This window comes from Ornithorhynchus anatinus, chromosome X2, assembly GCF_004115215.2.
Source record: "Ornithorhynchus anatinus isolate Pmale09 chromosome X2, mOrnAna1.pri.v4, whole genome shotgun sequence".
NCBI classification, from domain to species: domain Eukaryota; kingdom Metazoa; phylum Chordata; class Mammalia; order Monotremata; family Ornithorhynchidae; genus Ornithorhynchus; species Ornithorhynchus anatinus.
In genome coordinates, this window is record NC_041750.1 from 235393 (window position 1) to 246241 (window position 10849).

Sequence of the window (10849 nt, forward strand, 5' to 3'; positions counted from 1 at the left end):
AATGGCAGCGTCGAGACTGGGGGGAGGAGTTGGGGGGGGACGCACACCCAGTCCCCGCCGTCCCCCAGGCACCTCCCGGGCCGGTGGTGCCCACGCAGGTCTGGGTGGGCCCTAGAGGGCAGGAGGACCCGGGCTGGGGAGCTGAAGGCCGGACCCGCCTAAGGCATCGCCCCGGGTGACCCAAGAGTCCTGAGCTGAGCTTGCGCCAGCAAGCGGATGCGGCCGGGGCAACACGGCAGCGATCTGGGAACCCCTCCCCGACCCCGGAGACCATCCCCTTCTCCCCCGATCCCAGAGACGCCGACACCCCCAACCCCAGAGATCCGAGCTAGGGCGCAAGTCAGATGGATTCAGGGCAAACCGAGAACAATGGAGCCGGTACCAACAGCAATCGTTCCGAACAGCCTGGGGGGTGGCAGGGGGAGGGAGGGAGGGAGGGGGAGGGCAGGCGGCAGACGCCTCTGTCTCCATGGTTACGGGAGCTCACGGCTAAACCGAGGCAGGAAAAAACAGTGCGGTGGATGTGCCGGGCGCCTAGAATGGCACCCGGCTCTCTGCGCACGAGGGGCCCCCGGGGCAGCCCCAGGCACCCGGTGAGACCCTGGCAAGGGTCTCTGCCCTCAGCAGGCCCCTGGTCCGGGCCCAGTTCAAGGGATGGGAGAAGAGGAGAGGACGGTGCCTCCCCGGGTCCACGAGAGCCAGCCAGGCCCCCCGTGGGCAGTCCGGGAGGACAGTGGCTGGAGGGCGGAGGGCGGCCTGACTCGACGCTGCCTGCCAGTAGCTGAGGTCGCAACAGCTGCAAAACTGACAGGGTCGAGAGGCTCAGCCAGAATCTTTTTACCCCTACCGAGCGTCCGGTTCATCTTCCCTCGGCGCCGGGGACTACCCGCTGACCGGCCACCCCGGCCACTCAGACCACGGGGCCCAAAGCCGGCCAGCGGCGGAAGAGGAAGAGGATGGTGGTGACGTCAGCACGGGGGGCCCGGCACATCCACCGCACTGTTTCTGGGCTTCGGTTCCCTCATATGTCAAATTGGGATTCCATCACCGGACTCTCTCCTATTTAGACCGCGAGCCCCTCGTGGGACAGGGTCTGTATCCAACCTGAAGATCGTGTATCCACCCCAGCGCTTAGCACAGTAATTATGCTCCATCATGAAGTGCAGCAGAGACCCGAGTCACGCTCCCTTCCGCGAGGAGCTTCCGCTCCGGCCGGGAAGTGGATACCGAGAGATTTCCTGGTGGGCCGGAGGGACCGGAGAGCCGACGGCCCCGCCACTCCCACCCAGTCAGCCAAAAGTAGGGCCAGTGAGCAACGTGCACCTTCTCCTCCGTGGGGGCCAAGCCGAGCTGGGGTTGAGCTTCACCTGACCTCCTTGAGAGAAGGCTCTGCAGAGAATGTGAACGGCACCGAATGGGAGGAGAGAAGAGGAGAGGAAAGAGGACAGCAAGGGAGGGAAAAGGGAGAGGGGAGAAGAGGGGAGGGGTGGGGAAAGAGGAGAGGAGAAGAGACAGGAGGGGAGAAAAGAGAGGACAAGAGAAATGAGAGGAGAGGGGAAGCGATGGGAGAGAGAAGGGACAGGAGGGAAGAAAGGAGAGGACAGGAGAAGAGAAGGGAAGGGAGACAGAGAGGACAAGAGAAGGGAGAGAACTGGAGAATGTAGAGGGGAGAGGACAGGAGAAGAGAGAGGACAAGAGAAGGAAGAGAAGGGAAAAGACAGAAGGGAGACTAGAGGAGAAGAAAGATGAGAAGGGAGAGGAGCCGAAAGGAGAGGGGAAGAGGGTGGAGTCCCCACCCAGAACATCCGCATTCTCTGCCCGGTAGCGCCGCCGGGGCCGGGCCGGGAAGCCGAAACGGCACATCTCAGGCCCCGAGCCCCCCGGAGTTTCCCAGAGGACAGGTTGGCGTCTCACTTACCGGGCCCGGGGCGGGGGGAGGGCCGGTGGCCGCCCTCACCCCCGGAAACCGAGGTCCCCCCTGCGCTGGCCGCCGTGGACGGGCCCCTTCACCTCGCCATCGAGCGAGATGGTCCTGCAGAGGGAAAGAGTCCGAGAATCAGCAGGTCCCGACGTGACCGGGGACCGGACGGCTGGAACTACCTCCCGCCCCCGCCGCGGAATCCGGTCAGAGAAAATCGGCAGATCCCAACTTCTGCCAGTGACTGGATCCAGGCCACTGATCGAGGCTCAGCCCGGGGCTGGGAACCGGGGACGGCCGGGGGTGTCACGCCCATTTCCCAGCGGGAGAGACCGCTGCATTTCTGGGACACAGGGCAGGCCTACTGCTCTGGGCCGCACAGTGAACCAGGGAGACCGGATGCCAAGACCAGCTGGGGGTGCCCGGCTGGTCGGCCTGCCCTCTGGGGGACGAAGCCAGGGTTGGTACGGGGTGGGTCTGGCCCCCGGGGGGACACCGGCCACGGCGGAGGCGGGCAGCAGGGGCGGAGGCCCGCAGGCAGCCCGCCCTAGCTGCGGGCAGCTCTGCTGGCGGCCCAATACACCATGAAGAAGCCTTCCTTTGGGGAGCAACGGACCTGGCCCCGCTCTGTGCGGCCACCTTCGACGCTGATGACCAACCCCGTTTCGCTCACGCCTTCTCTCCCACCTGGAAGACTGGGTCCCACATTTCCCACCGATGCCCACCTCCAACCCTGCCAATTCCCACGACGGGTAGCTTGCCCGACCCGACGGCCGGGCACGTTTCCCCTGGCCCAGTCCTCCCTCTCTCGACGCGGTCCACACGTTTCAGTTCTCATCACCAGGAGTGGAAGGGGAGAGAAGGGGGCAGAGGACAGACACACACGGAGACAAACGCACCCACTCACACAAGCTCGCACGAGGGAGGGCGGAAGGGAGGGCCTCTGGACGACTCTAGAATGGGGAAGGAAGTGATCCGGTGAGCCCGGGGTCACGGCTGTTGAGGATTAGTTTTGTGGGAGGTGGACGAGGCCGGCAGACTCGGGATCCGGCTCAGCTCTGTCCCGAACCATCGTGGGACCCCCACACACAAAGCCAAAGGACCCCTCTGGACCTCTCCCCAGTGCTTTAGAGCCCTGCCCCTACTCCTTCCTTTCCTCGTTGCTCTCACCACACCCCAACCCTCGTGCTTTGCTGCTCTAAGACCAACATCCTCCCTGGACCTCATTCTCATCTCTCTCTCCGGCGACTTCTTGGGCTCCCGTCCTCTCCGTCTGGTACTCCCTCCCACTACGTATCTAAGGACGGGGATCTGACGAGTCTCCCCGCCTTCCAAGCCGAACTGAAATCACATCTCCTCCAGGAGGTCTTCCCTGACTATCCTCTCACTTCCCCACCTAATCTGCCCACGCACCTGAGTCCGTGCCCACCTCCCGCCGACCGACGGGGCCCTTAGGGACACAGCCCTACCTCCGGGCTGTCCTTCCCGCTAGACGGTAAGCTCCTCGAGGACAGGGACCGAGTCTACTGCCGCTATGGTACTCTCCCCACCGCTCGGTACAGTCCTCTGCACAGAGTAAATGTTCAGTAAACCACAGTGATAGATTGGTCAGCGAAGAAGGAACGGCAAACCCAGGTGGGATTTTCTGGGGCTCCTTGGGTCGCCATGACAACGAACCCAACTTCCCCCCCGGAGCGTGAGAGACGCCGTGCAGCCAACCCCGTCAACCTGCCTATGGGACCAGAGTGAGTTTCTGGCCCTGGGCAGATGACACCCCGAGTCAGGTCCAGCTCCTCACCGCCAACTCTCAGGTCCCTTATAATAATAATAATGATGGTATTTCTTAAGCGCTTACTATGTGCCAAACACTGTTCTAAGCGCTGGGAGAGATACGAGGTTCTCGGGTTGTCCCACGTGGGGCTCAGAGTCTTAGTCTCCATTTTACAGATGACGGAACTAAGGCGCAGAGAAGCCAAGTGACTTCCCCAAAGTCACACAACTGACGGACTGCAGAGCCGGGATTCGAACCTTCGCCCTCCGACTCCCAAGCCCATGCTCTTTCCACTAAGCGGCCCTTATGGCCAGGACCAGTCTCCCCCTCTCTGGCCCTGATGGTGGCACGGACAATCTCCCCCTCTATACCGTAAGCTCGTTGCGGGCAGGGAATGTGTCCGTTATATCGTTCTATTTTACTCTCCCCCCCAAGCACTTAGTACAGGGCTCTGCACACAGTAAGTGCTCAATAAGTACAGTTCACCGACTGACAGTGAAAAATAAAACCCTAACCCAGACAGCCCCGGTAGGGAGCGGTGGGCGGGGTGAGGTCCAGCCTCTTCCCTACACCTCCATCCCGGCTGGACAGACAAGCAGAAGGGCAGAGGGGAGAGGAGGGGCGAGGCGCTGGCTCCGGCCCGGGGGAGGACTCAAGGGGCAGCTCAGTGCTTTGACGTGTCTGTTCTACTGTCCTCCCCCAAGCGCTCAGTACAGTGCTCTGCACATAGTAAGCGCTCCCTACGACTGACCGAGAAGGGAGGGCCAAGGAGGGGTGGGGGGGAGCCCGGGCGGGGGGGGGGGGGGGGGGCCAACCAGGGGTGGGACGCTCTGATGCCCAGGAGGTGGAGGTGGCACCGCAGGCCGCGTCTGAACGACGAGGAGGGAGGGCAAAGGCCCCCGGCAGGGTGGTATCAGGCTGGCCCCGGTGTGTTGTGTACGTGTGTGTGGTGGGGGGCGGGATGCCGGACAGGTCTGCTAATTCTCTCGTACTGTACTCTGTCAAGCTTAGACCAGTGCTCCGCACGTCGTAAGCGTTCGATAAATACCACGGACCGATCGATTGGTAGCTCCTGGAAAGTGCGGCGGCAGAGGAGGCCGAGGCCCCGCTTGGAGACTGACTCCCCCTGCCCCGGCTCTGGGCAACTTTGCCGAAAAGGTCACACCCGTTGAACCTCCCCCGGCCCTTCCTGACCTCGGCCTGCACCTCCCCAAGCTTGAGGTAAGAGAGGATGTGACAGGGTTAAAGGGAAAACTCACGGACCCTGGTGTCCCTGAAGCAAGTGAGGTAGGAAGCCGAGCGGGGCCTAGGAAGGCGGCGCCGCAGACGCTGAGGCCGCCGGCCCAGCCGCCCGCCCCCCGCCTCCCCCGCCCGGCCCCGGCCTCCGTGGCGCCGAGCGGCCCAGAGCGCTCCCCGCTCCCAGGGCCGAAGCTCAGGCTTCGCCCCCAAAACTCGAACCGGACGCTTCGCTTCCGTCTTGCCGCCCACGTGGGAAGAAAGAGCTTGTCGTCCGTCTTCCCCACCTCTCCCTGGCTGCCTCATCGCCCCGGTCCCACGCGTCACAGGCGGTATCTCTTCCGAGTACCACTACGTCCACTTCCCCTGCACGCCCCCAGCCCCCGGCGACCCCTGGGGCTGGGGTCTCGGCCGGACCCTCCCTTCCCTTCCCTCTCCACCAAGTCCCCAGACCCTTCCGCTCGTTCCCCCGCCCACCAACCCTGGCGGCTGCCCAATCAACAGCCCGGCCCAGCGCCTACTGTGCGCACCACGCTGGACCGGGCGCTCACGACGGGACAACGGAGCCGGCCGACACGATTCCCGTCCTCGACGAGTTTCCGGTCTGGGGGGGACCTGGTGCCCCGCCTTCCCCCTCCATGCCCTGGCGGCCTTGACCCACCGGACTCCGTCTTCTGCACCCTGGGGGTCGCCCCCTGAACCAACCTCATGAGCCCACTCTCATTTGTTTATCATTTTGAAAGCTCTTAATACGGACGCTGGAGGTCAAAAAGGTCAGAAGCGATCAGAGGCCTGGCTGCCTCCTCTCACGGGCTCCCCGGCCCCGGCGAGCCACCCCGAGCCCCTTCAGTCCTCATCGGCCCGGCCTCCCCGTAACTCCGCGCGCCACAGTCAAAAGAGACCCTCTCTTGACCACCTCCGTCCACCCCCATCCCTGGCCTCCCATAGAAATCCTCTGCTGGCCGGGCCCCACGACCCTGGGCCTCTTTACACACCCTCTCTCTACTGACCACGTCCACGCCCCGCTGTGAACCCCCTCTGTTGACTCGTCCTGTTCGCCCATCAACCCGCTCAGCTGACTGTCTCTGGCCTTCCGATAAAGACCCTCCGCCGACCGTGGCCGAGCAGCGGCGGGGCAGGAAAGTTATCGACGAGGGCGAGGGCCGGAGAGGGTCGGAAGTGCGGCCCGGGTTCGGGAAGTGCTGGGAAGGGTCCCCTTCGCCCGGTGACCCCGCCGGCCCCCGGCCCTTCCTCGGGCCCGGGCCGGCCTGCGGGGGGGGGGGGGGGGGTCCTGGACTCCCACGGGCGGGTGGGCGGCAGTCCAGGATGACCTCTGAGGAGCGCGGACCTAGGGTCCACCGGAGAGGCGAGGTCGCCGCGGTGACACGGGAGCCGTCCCCGGCCCCTCCCGCACCGGGCCCCTCCGGCCTCGGGCCCCCAAATAGTCCAAGTGGGACATGTCACACACCCACGACACCGTCACCGTGACCCAATTCCGAGCACCGGGAGGGTGGGGGGAGCCGAGGGAGGGGGAGGAGCCAGGGGAGCCCTGCAGGCTCCGACGAGTGGCAGCTCCTGGCTGGGTTTCTCAGCTGGAACAGCGGGCGCGGGCGGGGAGGGGCCGCGGGACCCACGGAAGAAAGAACGCAGAGCGCGGCCCGCCGGCGGGGCTCTGGGTGAGTGGGCACCCGGGGCCGCGATCCACCGGTGTCCGTAAACGCCCCTCTCGGCCGCCCCCGAAACCCACCGCGGCTGGGCCGGCCCGGGGCACGGTGACAGACGCTTATGGAGCGTGGCGAGCCGGAAGCGCGGGAGCGTGGAGGGAGCAGGGCAACACCAGACCACGGAGGGAATGGGGAAGCCCTGGAGCACAGAGGGTGCTCATGGGGAGCACCAGCGCATGGGAGCACTTAGGGAGTAGGGGAGCGCTGGGCCAGGCCCAGAGGGACCGGAGGAGGGGCGGCGGGGTTAATGGCGAAGGGGTGCGATGTTTGCGGAAGCCAAATAAACCTTCCATCTCATCCCACCCTCACCCCCCCATGCCAGGGCCCTCCCAAACTGCCACCTCCCTGCCTCCTCCTCCTCCCCTCATTATGGTATTTATTCACTATGGTATTTCTTTAGCCCTTCCTAGGCGCCAGGCACCGCACTAGGCGATGGGGAGGAACACAAGCAAATCGGGTTGGACACGGTCCCCCGTCCCACCTGGGGCTCCCGCTCGTAAGCTCCGTTTTCCAGATGAGGTAACTGAGGCACAGAAAAGGGAAGTGACTTGCTCAAGGTCACACAGCTGGCAAGGGGCAGATCCGGGATTAGAACCCAGGACCTTCCGACTCCCAGGCCCGCGCTGTATCCATTACACCGTGCTGCTTCCCTCCCTGGGCCTCCCTCCTCCTCCTCCTCCTCCCTTCAGGGGGCCTCTGCAGGCCCTCCTCCTCCTCCTCTTCCTCCTCTTCCTCCTCCTCGTCCGGGCCTCCCTGCGGCCCTCCCCTCCCCCGTCCTCGTGCCCCAGCACCCAGATTACCAGCCCCAGTCCCAGGCAAAGCCAGATCCGCCGGAGGCCCAGGGCACAGTTCAACCTCGCCGCCGGCACCACCGGGATAATCGTCTGCCGGTCAGGCCCAAGGGTGCTCGTACTCGGCACCCGGAGAAAGGCGGGGACGGTCGGGCGAGGAAATCGAGGCCCAGCGGCCTGTCCGAGGTCACACAGCGCACCGGGGCCGGGGCTGGGCCTCTTCTAGACTGTGAGCCCGTTGTTGGGTAGAGATTGTCTCTATCGGTTGCCAAACTGGCCTTTCCAAGCGCTTAGTACAGTGCTCGGCACGCAGTAGGTGCTCAATAAATACGACCGAATGAATGGATAACACGGGCCTGACTCCCAGCCTCCCTTGGACCAAAGAAGAGGCGGCCGGTTTTCGAGGCCCCTCGGGGGGACGCGGTGCGGCCTGGCATCGCAACCCCTGCCAGGCCGCGTCCCGAGGCCCCGGCTGGGGCCAGACCACGCTCGGAAATGCCCGCCTGTCCCCGGGGCCCAGGTCCCACCACCACCACGTCCCGCCGGGACCCCCTGACCAGGCCCGCCCATCCTCACCCCACACCCTAACGGGGCCCACCTGCATCCTCCTGAGCGGGGCCCCAACGCCACCCTGCCAACCGGGAACCCCCCCGACGGTCCTCCAGGCGGGACCCCCACCGCCCCCCGGCCTCCGTCAGCCCCCGGCCGGACCCAGACGGATCCGCCGCGGGGCCCGGCCTGCCCTCCCCGACCCCGAGGCTGGACCGAGCGGATGTCCGCGACCCCCTGCCCCGACCCCACGACGCACAAAATCACCAGCACAGGGTGGGACCACGGCCCCCCGCCCCTTCTCCATCTTCAACATCAAACATCCCAGGGAGGGCCGCCAGGCCCCCACCGCTCCCCGTCCCTCGGCCGAGGGTGGACGCACCAGCGGAGGGGCGGCTGGCCATCGGACCGCCTCGCTGGGGATGTTTCCCACCCAGAAGGTGGCCGGGTTCGAGGACCCTCCCTCAGCAGGGCAGGCAGGCGACCCCTCCTTTCACCTGGGACCCCCCCCACCCCTGGCCTGTCCCCTCCTCCTCTCGCTGGGAGGACCCCCACCCCTGGACTGCCCCCCTCCCCGTGCTGGGAGGACCCCCACCCCTGGACTGCCCCCCTCCCCGTGCTGGGAGGACCCCCACTTCTGAACTGCCCTCTTCTTCTTGCTGGGAGGACCCCCCCCCCCACCCTGGACTGCCCCCCTCGCCTTGCTGGGAGGACTCCCACCCTTGGACTGCCCTCCTCCTCTTGCTGGGAGGACCCCCCACCCCCGGGCCGCCCATCCCCCCTTCACCGAGGACCCCCCCCCCTCCAGCCCCACTAACTGCCCCGCGGGCCCCCCACCTCTCTGGGTCTGCGAGGTCCGGCGGGGAACGGAGGCCGCTAGGCTCGCAGGACACCCGGGCCGGCCAGGCCCCCTCCCCGCAGCCGTGGCGGGGGGGGGGGGAGGACGAGGCCGGCGGAACAGCTGCTCCGTCGCAGGGGAAAACGGGGTGCAGCGACGGGGGGGGGGGCTGCCGGAGGTGGGGGAGGGTGTGTGCGTGTGGCCCGTGACAGCTGCGCCGGCGGGGGGAGGGGCGGGGGACCCCCCCCTCCCCCCGGCCTTCCCCGCCCCTCCCCCCAGGACTGGCCGCGGTGACAGCCCCTCCCCCCGCCCCTCCCCGCGGCCCGCTCACCTGCCGACGACGACGAGGAGGAAGAGGAGGAAGAGGAGGCCCGCCTCGGCGTGCGGGAGTGCGCCCGTTCGGCTCCCGGGCCCGGCGGCCCGCCGCCCTGCCGCCTCAGCCGCTCCGCGCAGCCGCCGCCATGTTCTCGCCGCCGCCGCCGCCGCCCCTCCCCCTCCCTCCTTCTCCTCCTCCTCCCCCCTCCCCACGCGCCGCCATGACGTCACCGCGCGCGCGCGCGCGCCCCCCACCGCCCCCACTCCCTCGCCCGGCCGCTAGGGGGCAGCACGCTCGCCCCGCCGGGGGCGCCCCCGGCGGGACGCTTTCTCTCATTCATTCATTCATTCATTCATTCATTCATTCATTCATTCATTCATTCATTCATTCATTCATTCATTCATTCATTCGTTCGTTCGTTCGTTCGTTCGCTCCTTCGTTCATTCGATCGTCCGTTCGTTCATTCATTCGTTCGCTCATTCATTCATTCGTTCCTTCATGTCCGTTCATTCGTCCGTTCGTTCGTTCGTTCATGCATTCATTTGTTCCTCCGTTCGTACGTTCGTTCGTTCATTCGTTCGTTCGTTCAGGCATGCAGTCATTCAGTCATTCGATCAGCATAATAATGGCGGTATTGGTTAAGCGCTTACTCTGGGCAAGAGCACTGTTCTAAGCGCTGGGGGAGATACAGGGTCATCAGGTGGTCCCACGGGAGGCTCACGGTTAATCCCCATTGTCCAGATGAGATCACTGAGGCACAGAGAATAGTAATAATAATAATAATGTCGGTATTGGGTAAGCGCTTACTCTGGGCCGAGCACTGTTCTAAGCGCTGGGGGAGATACGGGGTCATCAGGTGGTCCCACGGGAGGCTCACGGTTAATCCCCATTGTCCAGATGAGGTCACTGAGGCCCAGAGGAGTGAAGTGACTCGCCCACGGTCACCCAGCTGACAAGTGGCAGAGCTGGGTTTCGAACCCATGACCTCTGACTCCCAAGCCCGAGCTCTTTCCACTGAGCTGCTCCTTCTCTAGAGTATTTATTGAGCGCTTACTATGTGCAGAGCGCTGTGGAATGGACAAATCGGTAACAGAGACCGTCCCTGCCCTTTGACGGGCTCACAATCTAATCGACTGCGAGCTCTCCTCCTCTCCCCCCGCCTTAACCCTGGCCTTTAACCCCCACTCACCACCCCAGTAGTAATAATAATGATGGGATTTGTGAAGCGCTGACTAGGTGCCTAGCACTGTTCTAAGCGCTGGGGGAGATACAGGGTCATCAGGTGGCCCCACCTGAGGCCCACAGTCTTCATCCCCATTTTACAGACGTATCTGTGAAGCGCTGACTAGGTGCAGAGCAGTGTGCTAAGCGCTGGGGGTGTTAGAGGGTCATCAGGTGGTCCCACCTGAGGCTCGCAGTCTTCATCCCCATTTTACAGATGAGGGAACTGAGGCACCGAGAAGCCCAAGGTCACACAGCAGACAAGTGGCAGAATCGGGATTCTTGTCTGTCTGTCTCCCCCGATTAGACCGTAAGCCCGTCAAACGGCAGGGACTGTCTCTATCTGTTGCCGACTCGTTCATTCCAAGCGCTTAGTCCAGTGCTCTGCACATAGTAAGCGCTCAATAAATACTATTGAATGAATGAATGATTGGAACCCACGACCTCTGACTCCCAAGCCCGTGCTCTTTCCACTAAGCCACTGA